This window comes from Anolis carolinensis, chromosome 2 (assembly GCF_035594765.1).
Source record: "Anolis carolinensis isolate JA03-04 chromosome 2, rAnoCar3.1.pri, whole genome shotgun sequence".
Taxonomy (NCBI): domain Eukaryota; kingdom Metazoa; phylum Chordata; class Lepidosauria; order Squamata; family Dactyloidae; genus Anolis; species Anolis carolinensis.
The window spans coordinates 192267759-192284618 of NC_085842.1; the positions used below are offsets into that span (position 1 = coordinate 192267759).

The 16860-nt window shown below is 42.5% G+C and overlaps 1 protein-coding gene across 5 annotated transcripts in view; it reads right to left on the bottom strand.

Moving 5' to 3' along the window:
• pnpla6 (patatin like phospholipase domain containing 6) overlaps positions 1–16619 on the bottom strand; it is a 67707-nt gene extending 51088 nt beyond the window's left edge. For 2 of the 5 annotated variants that reach the window (XM_008103795.2, XM_008103790.2), the window contains exon 1: positions 16495–16619. The gene's annotated coding sequence lies outside the window, so the exon portion shown is untranslated. Of the gene's footprint in view, positions 1–11779; positions 11865–16494 lie in introns of all 5 variants that reach the window. The other 3 variants (XM_008103796.2, XM_008103794.2, XM_008103792.3) reach the window with 2 other exon arrangements.
• Between the last annotated feature and the right edge of the window lie 241 nt (positions 16620–16860).

The window sequence follows — 16860 nt, forward strand, 5'->3', positions numbered from 1 at the left end:
GCAGAGACATACAATATTAGATTCAGTAGGCATCTACAACACACAGTAAAAACACACAGGCTGTACACAGGTGTAAGAGGCACTGCCCATCAAGTGACATCTCCACAGTAACCTCCCTTGGGAACCCCAGGCTATATTAGAGGTGAGAAGATGTTCATCTCTGATTTAGCTGGCTGGGAAGACACAGACACAGAGGGAGTTCTCCTTTGTCACACTCTGCACCTTATTGCCAACTCTCAGATTGTGACTGGTCCACAAGCCACATCCAGTTTTGGAGGAATTCTCTTCCTATACAGATCCAGAAGGGCAAGAGAGGCCAGGATGCTCATGGTGTAAGAGTGTGCTGAAGTCTTTTGCTCATACATTTGGATGAGCAAGCCATGGGTAACCATGGGTGAATGCCCTTGTCATGCTGTGATTGGATTAAACTAATTTACTGACAGCTTTGGCCAAGACAGCAACCGAGAGGCCTACTTCAGAAATGGCAATTAGGCTGATCTTTTGCTTTCCACTCATTCCAATTTCCCACGAGGCAGGCTTGATGGTGATCTAAGCATCAATATATTAGAAGAACTCATATCTCTGTATCAGTGGCAGCAGCTAGTTCACTGAATACTCCTTACTTTACCTAGGTACAAAGTGCACGAGCACCTATGTTTTAAGATGGAATGACTCAAAACCTTACACAGCTTACAAGGACATGAATAATACAATCTACATAGCTGCTGTAATGCTTAGCAAGAGCTACTAAATGTTACAGATTCTTCTGAAGCAGTGGTTTTAGAATCTCACAAATTTTGGAAGACACGATGAATCAAGGCACTGAGATATTTGTAAGTTTCAGGAAAGTAGAGGACAGATTTACTGGGAACTTAACTATGTGAGGAGAGGAGGGCATTACTGTTTTGATCATCCTGTCATAGGTGAGAGCTTCCAAAAGTGCTTTAAGTTTGGTTCTGGGGGCCTGCCCACCATCTTAACCTGCAACTGTTTATTATTTTCTGGTTCTGAAATTCACAATCTTCTTTCATGTAAGGAAACATGTGCTTTTGAACACTGAGTATGAAACTGCTTTGAATGGACTTTTAGAAATTATCACAAGTGATACAAATGCATCAATGATTTTTAATGCTTTGTTGTCATCAACTATGAGGGCAGTATTCACCATAAAACAGCATATAAGTAAAAGAAACTATAATGTTGTGTTAATCTTGTCTTTTCTGCATGGTTCCCTCATCTGGCTTTGTAGCTGTTTTGGCTCTCTGTTACATAGGGTGGCTTAGCTCTATTTGTTCACTATGTATTGGCCTGAATTCTCTTTAGTGGATTTTCTGTTTGTTGTTGAAACTATTTTCAGCCTAGTGTGTATGAAGGGAAACTGCCACTCCAGAATGGCATTTTGCTACTTTAGGCTGGGAGACAGAGGAAATCAATTTCTAGTTTTTAAAAATAAAAATATGGGGCAGGAATCTGAAGAGAAGTCTGGGAAGGAAGCAAAAAGCCCCTGGGGACCACATGCCCTCCTATGGCAATATTGTTCCCACCCGACCTGGATCCTCACATAACATCAGTGGCCAAGAGGGTTTGTTGCCCACTTTACCCTGTGTGCCAGTTGTATGGTGTTAGGACAATGTAGTCCTTGCTTCAGTCATTGATGCTCTCAAAGAGAGATGGAAACTTCAATTGGTCCAAAACACCTTAGAAACTTTGTCTCCTAGGATAAGTCTGCCCAAGACGTGGCAGGTGGTGATTTAAGAAGAGGGCCTGGTTCTCCCAAAGTGGAATAGCATTTGGTTCCTTTCACCACCTTTTTCCAGGTGGACAGTAAAGACAATTTCATTTAAACCAGCCATTTTATGACCACAGCATTATTTTCTGCTATTGTTTTAAGTGGCTGTGTCCTTCTGTTTACACTGTATTCTTTATGTAAGCCATCTTCTATAATTTTTTTCTCAAAAAGGTGGGGTAATGAGCCTTAGAACTCTAGCTGTTGTTGGTATAATTATTGTTACTATTAAACATCTACCACAAAGCTGAAATCTTCCCATCCCTGTTCTAAGGAGTAGCAGCTCTGCTTGCCAGTGTTGGTTCTGAATAGGTAAGATATCGTATTTCAAAGCTAATTTCACCAACAGACCTCCACCCACACTGTGTGCTTAAGTTCAATTTTTATGCTTCCTGATAACCTTTTAAAGGAGATACATTTGCCTTTTGTCAGGTAGGGTGACAACAGAAAAATCCCACCCACACATCCTGCCCATAATAACGCACAGAAACAAAGATGAGATGGAATATTAATTAATTTTGTACCTAGATTTGGGGTCCCACCTCAAAGATCTCATTATGCACATGTAAGTATTCCAAAATTTTAAAAAGTGAAATACAGAATACAGGGTTACTCTACCTGTACTGGACAAAGCTGTTTGTCTACAGGCCAATATGCTCAGGCAGCTCCTTGTCGATCATCCAAAAATGTGCCTGGCACTGGCTTTTGTCCCAGAGCTGAACTCCCATTTGTGGCCCACAGTTGTTCTTTCTTCCAATGTCTGCAGGCCAGCTGACAGAAGTGACATACTGTGGCTTTGGCTGGGAGCCCAAGACCAGAACAATATCTTGCTATCCTTCCTGTTTCGTAACAACAATTGCTTCACATCCAGGGATTGCTGCATCTCCAACTAATTCACGCTACACAACATACAAAGAAGCTTCTTTATTCATGGTCAACCTTAAGGAGAGGATTAGAGAAGGTAGACAGAAAATGCTGGCTGCTCTAGAACAGTATATACTGTTTTAGAGCAACCAGTAAAAAAAAGGTACAAGAAATCTGAGTTACAGAGAGTTGGAAGGAGACAATAGGAAAACAACTATGGCAGCTGGAGTGCTCAATAGTGACTCTGTATAGAACCCAACATTAGTTGGACCGCCAAAGCACAAATAGGATACATCAATATTGCACATCAAATGTGAGACAACTTCCTGTATAGTTGAAAGAACCACCTATAATCATGCCTTAGAAAACAAGGACAACTTTCTTAATGAACCGGATTTCCTTTCTTTGTTGGTAGTTGCTCAACGTACACAGACACAGACACACTAAGAAGCAGGAAGCTGTTCTTTGGATTTCTTGATTATCACCCACCTACACAACAAATACTGATGCAATTCAACACCGAGTCAACTAGTGCTATTCAGCTTGTAATGCTAGGCCCTTTTTCCTATTGAAATAAAATTTCCTAGCAGAAATTTCCAGAAATAGTTTATTTCAGAGTAAATATTCAACCAATGTATATTTTTATCTAGGCCAAGTGATTTCAGTTTTAACTGATTTCTGGACGGTTAGTACATGGATGGAAGACCACCTGGGTCCTCTTCACACCACACAACTGTAGCTCTATGATTTCACTTTAACTGTCATCGCTGCATCCTAAGGGATTATGACATTTGTATACCAATGCAGTATTAGAATCCTTTGGCTGATACCTCAATGCCCCCTCCCTAACTGCAAATTTCAAGATCCCAAAGGATGCAGCCACAGCAGATGAAGTGGAATCTTAGTGGTATTCTCAAGATTTGTTTCGGAGTGCCTTTGAGTTCTTTCCAACATATGAAATCACAGCACGAACATATTGGGGTGGGAGGGGGAGGTGTTGAAACCACTGGTGTGTCCCTAAAAAGGAACTCCTGAAACCCCTAGTGCCTCCATTAGACACTATGAGATGAGGAGATCAGGTACAACAGATTTATTTGATCAAATCTTTTGAATAGGAATGGAAAATGTGCCACACTCTGAGGCACAGCTCAGGATATTTTATAGTCAAAAGGTTTTAAGCAGGTACACACAAACAATTTCATTCACCGTGTTGTCAAAGGCTTTCATGGCTGGAATCATTGGGTTGCTGTGAGTTTTCTGGGCTGTATTGCCATGTTCCAGACTGCAATTTATAGCAGCAATTCACAACAACAATTTTCCCCTCTTCCTGGCTTCCAAATAATCAAGCTCTGTCCTTTGAACTGTCTCCTCTTTCATCTAACTCCTTCTTTTGTTGCTCTGACTAGTAAGCTTCTATCTCCCTCTCAGGCCCCCCTCTTTGTCTAAACCAGAGTTTCTCAAACTATGCTCCTACACATATCCCACAATTTCTAACAGCTGGTAAACAGGCTGGGATTTCTGGGAGCTGAAGTCCAAAATACTTGGAGGAGCACAGTTTGAGAAACTCTGGTCTAAACCTTTCTATGGCTTGGTAATTTTCCATTTTTTTTTATTATTTCTCTTTGCTTTATTCCCTTCAGAGGTTTTGACAAGAATTGTTTAAAGTGGGTGGCCTTTCCCTTCCTGAGGCTTAAGAGTCACTTGCCTGAAGTCACTCTGTAGATTACTGCGCAATATTTCAAAACCTGGATCTCAAACTATAGTTATAAAAGACTGAGGAAGAGTTGCCAGACCAATGGACTGAATCAGTATAAAACATCTTCCTGTGTTCCAAAGGACTGCACTGTTAGTCAGTGCAGTCCTTCACTGCTAGCATAAAGTAATATTGCAAGAGGGAAAATGAATAAAAATACTACTTTAAAAATGGTTATACTAAATACACACCACTATGCTTTTGTTTAGCACAACACAATGAACTTTTCCAGTTGAAATCCAACAGTGCCATGATGCTTTTTCAAATCATGAATTGAAAGTTACACTTTGCATCCCTATTATATTATTTTCCATCCATCCAGCTATATATTTAATAATCCAAGGATTTATTATCATCAATCTATATAACACCTTGATTTGGTATCCACAAAAGCTCATAATAAAATAAAAATCAGTAAGTCTCAAAAGTGCTGCAAGACTTTATTTCCCACAACCCACTCTTGTCATCTTTTTTATTTTTCAAAACTGCTGGTTTCCTACCAAAATAAATCAAGGAATGCTGGTGTGCTATAAAGGGTCTAGGACTCAAGTGAACATCCTTTCTGAAGCTTTCCTTTCTGCTGAAGAATACAGATGGGTGGGGTGATGGTAGGGAAAGCAATTGAAAGCCTTTTAAAATTGAGAAACTCGGAATGCAGGAGCAATTACTTGGGCAGAACTCTCCTTTCATCCTCACTCAAGGGACAGATATGCTAAGCCATTACCCCCCAAAGATGTTGCAAAGGATGAGTACGGGAATATTTAAAAGCTGAAAGACTTTAAAATCCTATTTACTTCAATGGGGGTTGTATAGGAGATTTTCCTCCCAGATGGATCTCACATCTTATTAGAAACTGAAAATCTGATTTGCAAGGTAATGGAGCTAAAACACTGGCTCCACTTTAGGTAGAAAGAAGGCGAAGCCCTGGAACTGATGCCAGTGTGGCAAGCAAGTTAATGTCAGCCCTGGCAGACAGCCAGACTAAGCAGAGACTAAAGGATTTCTTGGGGGGAAGGCACACAATATTCCTTACAGGACTGGAAGGCAGTGGAACCTCTTCTGGTAAAGGCAAAAGTCCACTGAAGAAGAGGCTCAGAAGCACCAGACTTCTTTTTTATTAAGCAACAAATACATTGCAAGGGGTAAAAGAGCTCAAGCACTTTAAGGGTTGACACATTTCAATATGGCAAATAGCCACAGAAGTCACAGAAGTTTGTACAACAATGAGTTTGTTTTAGCATCATATAACTGGACATAGAAGCAGATTTGGAGATGATCCAGTCCAGTGTTATTCAAAGTGGTGGTCCATGGATAGGTGCCAGTCCCTGATCCATATGTGGCTGGTTCCAGGAAACATCAATCAGCAATGAGCAGAAATGTGGTGCCGGGTTATACTTAATAACCTGTGGCTTTAGTATCACTCTATATTGCATCTGAAGAAGTAGGCTAATATCCACAAAAGCCCATGATAAAATAAAAATTAGTGCCATGTATATTTGTGTATAAATCTGTCTCATGTATATGAATTAAAATTATGAACTTTAAATTGCACACTGATTGTTTAAAATGCACTGCTCTATACACTGCACTTCTTAAAATAACCTTAGTGTTTTAACCACTTTATGAATTATGTGTTTTAACCTTTTTATTCAGGCAGGCTTTTAAGGAAGAACATTTTTAAATATAATTTTATTGAAATTTACATTTTTCAGATCTATGTTTTATAAAAATAATAATAAAAAGCCAAGAAAAGAAGTAAAGGAAAAAGAAGAGAAGACAAGATGAGAGAAAAGGAAAAAAACACAAATATAAAAAATAACAAACAAAACCCAGAATGACTTCCATCTACTGTGTGGTGTTGGTGAAAGTCAGTTCTTCACCCTTTTATTCGTCAAGAAATATGACATTGACTAAGGAAGAAAATTTTTAAGAATAAGCCAGAAAGTGGTGTATGGTGTTTGCATGCATCATTATTTGGTTCATCGTTATTTGGTTTTATGTACTTTCAACTGATTTTTTGAGAATAATGTTAACATTTAATTCTATTTTAATATTTATATTTTGTAGGCTTTTAAATTAAAGTTTTTAAAAGATTGTGAGCCATTTTGGGTCTCAGTTTCTGAAAGAAAAGCAGGGTACAAGTAAATACAACAATGACAAAATAGTAATAATTTAACTGGGAATCATGTTAAATTTTAATGTGTTGCTATTCCTCGTACAGATAGATGGATGGATAGACATACAGACAGTTGAGGCCAGGTTTGGAGCCAAAAATATGAATTTTGATATGACTCATGGATAAGGCCCACTCTATTCTGCTTTGATCAGACCTCACATGGAATACTGTGTCCAGTTCTGGGTGTCACAATTCAAAGAGGATATTGACAAGTTAGAACGTGTCCAGAGGAGGGCAATCAAAATGATCAAAGGTTTGAAAGCCATTTGAGGAGTGGCTTAAAGAGTTGGGAAAGTTTAGTCTGCAGAAGAGAAGTGTGAGAGGGGGCATGACAGTCATGTTTAAATATTTGAAATGATGTCACTTTGAAGAGGGAAAAGATTCCACCTAAACATTAGAAAGAATTTCCGGACAGTGAGAACTGCTCAGCAATGGAATATGTTGCATGTATTTTATGTATTTTATGTGTTGTACTAGCTGTGCCCAGCCACGCGTTGCTGTGGCGTTGTCTGGTGGTGTTGGTGAGAAATTTGAGTTAGTGGTGGTATTGAATGTCTGTTGTATGGTTGTCTTTATGTTTAATATGTATTTGGTTGTTTGTGTAATGTGAAAGTGGTGAGAGTAGAGTCTTTGTCGCTGTTTAGTATTGTATAGTATGCATACGTTGTCCAAGTGTTGTGAATGGTTAGATTGTGTCTTGGTGCATAGTAGAAAGGGTTGGGGTGGATGGCCGTTAGGGGTGTCTCCAAATTATTGGATGGTATAGTTCTATGATTATTATTATTATTGTTGTTGCTGTTATCATCATGATTATTATCTTTATTATCATCATTATTATTATATAGTGGGTGGATGGCCATCTGTCAGGAGTGTTTGGATTGTGTGGTCTTGCATGGTAGAAGGAGGTTGTACTGGATGATTCTTAGGGCTGTCTGCAAACATAAGGATTCTGTGATATTGTTATTAGTATTCTTATTATCAAGAGGCTGTATGGCCATCTGTTGGGAATGTTTGGATTGTGTTCTCCATGGCAGGAAGGGGTTGGACTGGATGGCCTTTAGGTGTCTCTCCTATCTCTGTGACTGTAAGATTCTATTATTATTTTTATGCTGGGGATTGTGGAGATATTGGATGGCCATCTGTCAGGAGTGTTTGGATTGTGTGGTCTTGCATGGTAGAAGGAGGTTGTACTGGATGATTCTTAGGGCTGTATGGAAACATGAGGATTCCGTGATATTGTTATTAGTATTCTTATTATCAAGAGGCTGTATGGCCATCTGTTGGGAATGTTTGGATTGTGTTCTCCATGGGAGGAAGGGGTTGGACTGGATGGCCTTTAGGGGTCTCTCCTATCTCTGTGACTGTAGGATTCTATTATTATTTTTATTGTGGAGATTGTGGAGATACTGGATGGTCATCTGTCAGGAGTTTGTCGAAGAGATAAGCAAACACTATAAAGGTTCAAAACATAAAAAGAGATGTGACATGTAAGGGCCACAGAAATAGTCAGGCCTCTCTGAGTATAGAGCTATCTTCTTTCTATGTGAAAAAGATAAGCAAATACTATGAAGATTCAAAACATAAAACGCACTATGTTATTTAGAGCATCATGTACAAACATTATTACCTGAGAGTTAACAATAATAGTGAAAATAATAAGTACAGTCAACTGTTGTAATTCACAGTAGTATCTTCCAGACTGTAATGTTTAAAGGAAACTAAGGGTTGCCAAATCCAATTGGAGTCTTCAGAAACTGTTTAAATAGTGGAGACTACTTGATCTGTTTTGACAAGTCCACATTTAAGCCTTGATAATTACAGTTTCCTTTAAACATTACAGTCTGGAAGATAGTACTATGAATTACAACAGTTGACTGTACTTATTATTTTCATTATTGTTGTTAACTCTCAGGTAATAATGTTTGTACATGATGCTCTAAATAACATAGTGCATTTTATGTTTTGAATCTTTATAGTATTTGCTTATCTTTTTCACATAGAAAGAAGATAGCTCTATACTCAGAGAGGCCTGACTATTTCTGTGGCCCTTACATGTCACATCTCTTTTTATGTTTTGAACCTTTATGGTGTTTGCTTATCTCTTTGACATTGTCTAGTATAGACATTTGTGTGTATTTATCATCTGTCAGGACTGTTTGGATTGTGTCCTCCTGTGTGGTAGAAGGAAGTTTTACTGGATGATTCTTAGGGGTCTCTGCAAACCTTAGGATTGTATGATGATGTTATTATTATTGTTATTATTATTGAGAGGCTGGGTGGCCATCTGTTGGGAGTGCTTGGATTGTGTCCTGCATGGCAGATCGTGGGAGGTGTTAGCTGGCCCTGATTGTTTAGTGTCTGGCATTCCCCTGTTTTAAGAGTGTTGTTTTTTATTTGGTGTTGTGATTTTAAGCTTGTTAAAATATTAGGAGTCAGATTGTGTTGATTGTCATGGTTCATAGCATATATTTAAAAAATAGAGTATTAAAATGGGTTGGATATTGTAGAAGGTTGGATAAGGGAGAGAGTAGTGGAGATAAATACTTCAGATGATGGGCGGGCGCTAGGACTCAGGGGACAGCTTTTTCCCATTGCCTGCCTTTCCTCTTGCTGGCCGGCCATGAGGCTTTCTGTTTCCCTCCCGGCATGGCTCCCGATAGTGCGTTGTGGGTTCTGTCCATGTGGAGGTGCGTGACGTGATTTTTTGTTGTTTCAATCTTAAGGCGTGGATGATGGGTTGTGTTGTCAAATTTCGAGGTGGGGGGCCTTTACTTTTGTTGTTTTGCTCGGTGCCACGATTCCACCACCCTTTTATATATATATATTTTATGAATAGTTGTTAATGGTTTTAAATGTGTTGCTGTTTTATTGATCTGTTTGGCATTGAATTTTTCCGGTTGTTGTAAGCTGCCCTGAGTCCCCTCGGGTGAGAAGGGCGGGGTAGAAATGTTGTAAATAAATAAATAAATTGCCTCGGAGTGTGGTGCAGGCTCCTTTTCTGGGTGCTGGATGACTTATCCCGAGATCAAAAAATTCCGGTCTTGCCGGGGACTGTTGACTCCTGCAAAAAGCACCTGATTTTTGTCTTGCATATATAAATCAAATGGACACTGAAGTGGATTCAATTTTTTTTAGCTGGGACTGCTCACTGTCTAAACATGTTTTGATCTGCTTGTGATTGACACACACACACACACACATATCATGGGCTTTAACTCTGTTTAATTTCCTGAACTAACCAGGAGCTTTCTGTCTAGCAGAGCCAGTGTCTAACCATCCCATTAGAGAAAGTGATTTGTATAAACATCCACCAAAAACAAGAAAAGGTTACCGAGCTTATGTTCGCACAAGAGCAGAAAACACTAACACTCTCAAACAAGGACACCTGATTATCCTAGAAACTTTTCAAATAGCATCTGCTGATAGCAAGAACCTGAGAACCTCGGTCCTGGCATAAGCTGTAAAACTACAATCATGTATAAGCCTGCCAGTCTTTAAGAATCCTAAACAGGTAAATTCTGGCCTTTCATTTACAGGCTAATTAATGCATAATTCTCAGATTTTCTAGGATGCTTACAAGTTCTCAGATTTATATGCAGTTTCTTTCTTAGGTTCTAGATTCTTCTCTTTAACCTCTGCTTGTAAGATGTGAAGGAGCAAACAGAGCCATCATGAGGATCCTTTGACACAGAATCCAAGGTTGCCCAAACCTATGATGTAGATACTAAGTTCCCTATCCTATACCCACGTTTCAGCAGTAAAGAATCTGACTCCAAACAGTGTCACTAACAGTAGCAATCCCAAGAAATAGAAGCAAATGATGACAAAGAGGAGACCGGTCCTACCCATGTTATGTTAATCCATTGTGGCAATCTTGTGGCACCTTAAATGTCTAGTTTTATCAGTCACAACCTCTCATTTCAACTTACTTCATTAGGTTAAAGACGGGTTGCCTCAACTGTTAAGGCTGTGTTATACAGGTCAGAGGGGTTGGATGATGAATATAAACAGTGGGGGGAAGGGAACTGAAATGTGAACGATACAAGGAGCGATTATTATCTTAAGAATAGTCACTAGCAAAGAGTAGTTGGGTGTAACGCTGATATCCTTGTTAGATGTATAGATAAACACCCAGGATATGATGCAAAGCCTTTGCCCTTCTTCATGTCCTGAGAGAAGGAGTTGTACACCTTGATCATGGGATTACAATCAGTTCCCTTTTACCTCACTAATGATACTTCCTTCCACCCAGAAGAACTGGTCAAGTAGTTCAGCGGCATCTCTTGCGATGTGAAGAAGGACAAAGACTTTGCATCACACTCTGTGCATTATCTCATGAAGGAAGACTCCATGAAAGCTTCTGTCAAATAAGACTTGTTAAATCTTTAAATCATACAGGATTCTCCACAGTTTTGAATGACACATCATATCAGTACATTGCTCTTCAGGGATATTCCATGGCAGCAAAATGAGGCACATGTCAGGAAAGGGAAGGTCATTTTTGAGACACTATTTAGAGTATTAGCCTGCTGTTTTTCAAGGGTAGAAATCACAGCTCACCAGATGTTGCTGAACAACTGAGACTGCTAGAAGCTGTAGTTCAAGTATATCTGAAGATCTGCACAATTCTCACCACTGCTGTGTTTTGGTAACATAATGACAGGAACAGAAAGCAGGTTCTGGACAATTTTGCTTTATAAAATCATTATTTCTCTTGCAGTGGCAGCATACAATAGCAATACTCACGCATTGCTCTTGAAAACCAAACACCTTGAAAACCAAAAAGCATCCTTGCCCTGCCCCTGGGCTAATGACAGAGAAAGAAATTATGCAAATCAAGCAGATACAAATATAGTCTGTATAACCATTTCAGATCATCCCTAATACGTGTCAAGACAACGATTGGGGATTTATTTAACATCCATTTAACAGGAAGATCCAGGGTGGAAGATGGTAAAAGCCATCCCAGCCTATGTAGAATACAGCCCTGCCAGTTTCTGCTTGGAGCTCCAAGATGCTGTGGACCCCCATTTTTGGAAAAGGTGAGAATATAAATAAAAAAGATGGTGATAATGGTGGAAGTAACCCTTCTCCTCCAGTACATGCGCCAACCCCTGCCCTTATGTTTATATTTTCTAGGTTAGCAACACATTATCTAGCATGGATACAGAAGATAGAGCAAAGAGAAGAGCCCACTAACCTCCTCAATCTGAAATTGGCATCCAGCTTCTTAGTTAATTTACACCATCCTTCCCTTAGGAGCACAGGTTACATTCCCTAAATATCTATAAAAACAGACAGGCTTCAGAAAGGATCTCCCACTATCACAGAATCCACCACTTTCTACCCTGTTTCTTACCTGCAACCCACCTTACAACTGACTGGTCCTTTTATGCTATAGCAAAACCCATGAAGATGATCCTTTCTGTTTATACACGGACGACCTTGAGTTTGGCTTGCTTGAAGCACGTGTGGCTGGAATGGATCCAGGCTGTTAAGCAACCCCAGGCTGCTTGAAATACCTGTGTTAAATACCTATTACATTTGGTGTGGAAAATGAGACCTGAGAGCCTCACTGGGTGGCATTGGCCGAAACTTTAGGAGTGGGCAGGGATTGGTCCGCCTGGGTCCTCCTCCGGGGCTCAGAAACAACAGCTGTCCTTCCCTGACCCTTCTCCCAAAGTCTACCCTCAGAAACTCCCACCTTGTCCTTCCTGCTATCCTCATCTGATCCCCTTCCAAGCCATTGCTCCATATCAAGCTGCAAAGAGCTTCTATGCAAACTGCTTGAACTCACACCAGATGTCATCTTTGGTAAAGTCCCCCATCTATGCTGCCATATAATGCAGTTTGAAATGGAATAGATCACTAAGGGTCAATGGGGCCAGACCTTTAGGCATAAACAGTGATCTATAGTGATCTATTCCATTCAAGATGGAAAAAGTTAGTCAATGAGAAAATCCTAAACCTGGGATTCTCACCAAACACCATCCTAACTATGGGCTACACAAAAGCCAAAGAAAACATACATCAGCGTATCTGCTGTTTTTATATTTTATTATATTGTACTGCTCTGGGCATGGCCCCATGTTAGTCACCCCGAGTCCCCGTTGGGGAGATGGTGGCAGGGTATAAATAAAGATTTATTATTATTATTATTATTATTATTATTATTATTATTATTATTGGGACACTGAGCTGCAAAACTACCTAAACACAGCTTTTGTTCTTCCAGTCTTTAAAGACGATTGGAGGGTGCTTCTTCCCACAGAGTACTTAGATAACCTTATTATCCCAAAACATAGGAAGGCCTTCTCTTTGACTAAGTTCAATGTACTCCCTTCAGCTGTACTTGAGGGAAGATATAACAAAGTACCATACAATGAATGCCTATGTCGCTGTGAGGCTAAGGCAGTGGAGACTGTGGAGCATTCTTGTTGTACTGCTCTTTTTACCAGGGCCGGCCCCACCATAGAGGCCACGTGACGCCGCCGCCTCGGGCGCAGGTCCCGGGGGGCGCCGTCAGGCTGGGAGGGAGGCGGGGCACCGCTCTGACGGTGCCCCGCCGCCCGACCAGTGCGCCCTGGCCTTGTGGCTCCCTCTTTCGCCGCCCGGGGAGGGGAGGAGGGATCCCCTCCTTCCCTCCCCGGGCGGCGAAGCCTGCTTCTTTCGCCGCCCGGGGAGGGGAGGAGAGATCCCCTCCTTCCCTCCCCGGGCGGCGAAGCCTGCTTCTTTCGCCGCCCGGGGAGGGTTGGAGAGATCCCCTCCTTCCCTCCCCGGGCGGCGAAGCCGGCTTCTTTCGCCGCCCGGGGAGGGGAGGAGAGATCCCCTCCTTCCCTCCCCGGGCGGCGAAGCCGGCTTCTTTCGCCGCCCGGGGAGGGGAGGAGAGATCCCCTCCTTCCCTCCCCGGGCGGCGAAGCCGGCTTCTTTCGCCGCCCGGGGAGGGGAGGAGAGATCCCCTCCTTCCCTCCCCGGGCGGTGAAGCCTCCCTCTTTCCAACCCTGGCCGCGCCTCCCACGCTGCGTGGGAGGCGGGGCCAGGGCGAATAGCATGGGAGGCGGGGCCAACCCTGGCCCCGCCTTCCACCCAGCGTGCCCTGGCCCCGCCTCCCACGCAGCGCGGGAGGCGGGGCCAGGGCACGCTGGTTGGGAGGCGGGGTCAGGGCGCAGGAGGCGGGGCCGGCGGGGGGCGCTTTTCAGCGCCCCCGCTTAATATTTAAATTTATCTCCGACCGGCCCTGCTTTTTACCGAGACCTTCATAAACATTTTATAAATCCAGTTTTAGAAAGTTTACCAGTGAGATCTGTAAGGTTTTATATTGATTATCTTTTGGCGAACCAAGACCCTAAAATTACTGCCAAAGTTGCTAGCTTTTGGGCAGCAGCAATAGCTTGTTTGTGCAAGATGTTGTCACAGTTTTAGAAGGTTTTAAAATTTACTTCAGCATTTACCTTTGTCATTTTAGCATATAAATATTTAATACTGTTTTAACTACCATATTCCATATTGTGTTTTTGACAGTGTTTCTTAATATCTAAATGTATATGTTTCTGTTCTATTTCGATGATTGTACATTTTCTGTTGCTGGTCATCGACCATAACAAATAAATATATTCACAGTTTGAAATGGCATTGTATGGTAATGTAGATGGGGCCAAAGAGCTCTCCTGGCACAATCTGGCCTCTGGCTGACTCCTTGTCCTGGACACTCCCATCATGGAGCAAGAAGAGGAAGCCCTAACATTGACAGACAGACAGACCTATTTTCCTCATCTGTCGAAATATCCTCTTCTACACAATTGTTAAAGGTGACCCAGGCAATCTTGGGAGCAATGGAAATTTGTAGTGCCACAAGATTCTTATTTATTTACTGTATTTTTACCCTGCTCTATCTCAACCCCTAAGGGGACTCAGAGCAGCTTCCAAATTGGCAATAATTCAATGCCACATTAACATAAGGTAAAAGTTTTCCCCTGACATTAAGTCTAGTCGTGTCCGACTCTGGGTGTTGGTGCTCATCTCCATTTCCAAGCCAAAGAGCCAGCGTTGTCCATAAACACCTCCAAGGTCATGTGGCCAGCATGACTGCATAAAACACGGTTACCTTTCTGCCAGAGCAGTACCTATTGATCTACTCACATCTGAATGTTTTCGAACTGCTAGGTTGACAGAAGCTGGGGCTAACAGTGGGAGCTCACCCCGCTGCCCGGATTCGAACCGCCGACCTTTCGGTCAGCAAGTTCAGCAGCTCAGCAATTTATCCTGCTGTGCCACTCGGAGGTTTGCTTTAACTACATAACATAACATTAAAATAAGACAAACAAAACGCAATGTACAGTAGAGTCTCACTTATCCAACATAAACGGGCGGGCAGAATGTTGGATAAGCGAATATGTTGGATAATAAGGAGGGATTAAGGAAAAGCCTATTAAACATCAAATTAGGTTATGATTTTACAAATTAAGCACCAAAACATCATGTTATACAACAAATTTGACAGAAAAAGTAGTTCAATATGCAGTAATGCTATGTAGTAATTACTGTATTTACGAATTTAGCACCAAAATATCACGATGCATTGAAAACATTGCCTACAAAAATGCACTGGATAATCCAGAATGTTGGATAAGTGAGACTCTACTGTACATCTTTGAAGCACTAGACCTTTTTTCCCAGAAGTTTCTGGGTAATTTTTTAAAAAAGACCATAGCTGCTGCTTTTTGGTGGCAGGCAGCAGCTTCTGAATTCATGTGTGCAGAAGCCATCGCTGAGTACATTAAAAAAACCTGGTCAATGACTAGCATCAAAGCAAACGAACAGCAAGGTCAGTGAAACACATCAAATGCAACATTCAAAGGACGAAACCAGGAAACCATACCGAATAAGAGAGCCGGAAAAACAGGACGAAAGATTTGTATAACTGAATAGCTGTGAGGAAAACTGAGCATCTCTTTTAGGGTAGTAAAAACATCCTAGAAGAAGAACTTCCTCACTGTGAGAGCTGTTCGACAGTGGAACTCTCTCCCCGGGGCCGTGGTGGAGGCTCCTTCTTTGGAGGCTTTTAAGCAGAGGCTGGATGGCCATCTGTCGGGGGTGCTTTGAATGCGATTTCCTGCTTCTTAGCAGGGGGTTGGACTGGATGGCCCATGTGGTCTCTTCCAACTCTACTATTCTATGATTCTATGATTCTGCACTGGCACTACAGTTCAAATTAGAAAAGCAGGGATTTGTGTATTAAATAGCTAGAATAGGCTTCCTCCATAACGTGGGACCCTCTTGATCTATTGAAGGTTAACTGCCCTGTTGTTGAAGGCTTTCATGGCCGGAATCACAGGGTTGTTGTATGTCTTTCGGGCTGTGTGGCCATGTTCCAGAAGTATTCTCTCCTGACGTTTCGCCCACATCTATGGCAGGCATCCTCATGCCTCACAACCTCTGAGGATGCCTGCCATAGATGTGGGCGAAACGTCAGGAGAGAATACTTCTGGAACATGGCCACACAGCCCGAAAGACATACAACAACCCTGTTAACTGCCCTGTTCTGCTGGCCCAGCTGCCATGAGCAGATCCCATCCTGATGAGCAGGTATGGGCAAATTTCGGCCCTCCAGGTGTTTTGGACTTCAACTCCAACAATTCCTAGCCACCTACCGGTTGGAGGGCCGAAGTTTGCCCATGCCTGCTGAAGACCCTTCTTTGGGGCTTGGACCGAAGGAGCAGAGAGGCCAGGATGCTGCTCCATTGCCTCCCTCCCTCAGGCAAGCAGGGGCCTCATCCCCAAAACAAGGCGAGCAGCCCCAGCCCCCCTACCAGCGGTCACGCCCTCATGGCGCCGGTAGTTATGACGAGAAAGCACGCAGGCACCCCACACATGCTCAGGGGGCGCTTCTCCCCTCCGCTCCCTCCTCAGACTCACCCTCCGAGATTCCTTCCCAGGCCATGGCTCGCCCTCTCCCGCACGCTCCCAGCTCCGCCGCCTGAGGAGACCTGGTGCGTGACGTCATCCGGCCGCGTCACCGCAGAGGGCTTCCAGGGGGCGGGGCCCGAGGGTCTCGCGCCTCCCCGATGGGAGAATCAATGGAGCTGAGCGCTGTCTCCGCGGCCCCCGGTCAGTGCTTTGCAGTCTTGCAAAGCACTTGGCGTAAAACCTTGCGAAACCCATCTGTCCCAGGAGTCTATAGCATTGAGCCCAAGGCAGTTCAGCTTGTATTCATTGTAAAGTGACATCTCCAACCCATCCCCTGTTCGGCTTTCAGCCAGCACGCCAACGCCTTAAATCAGG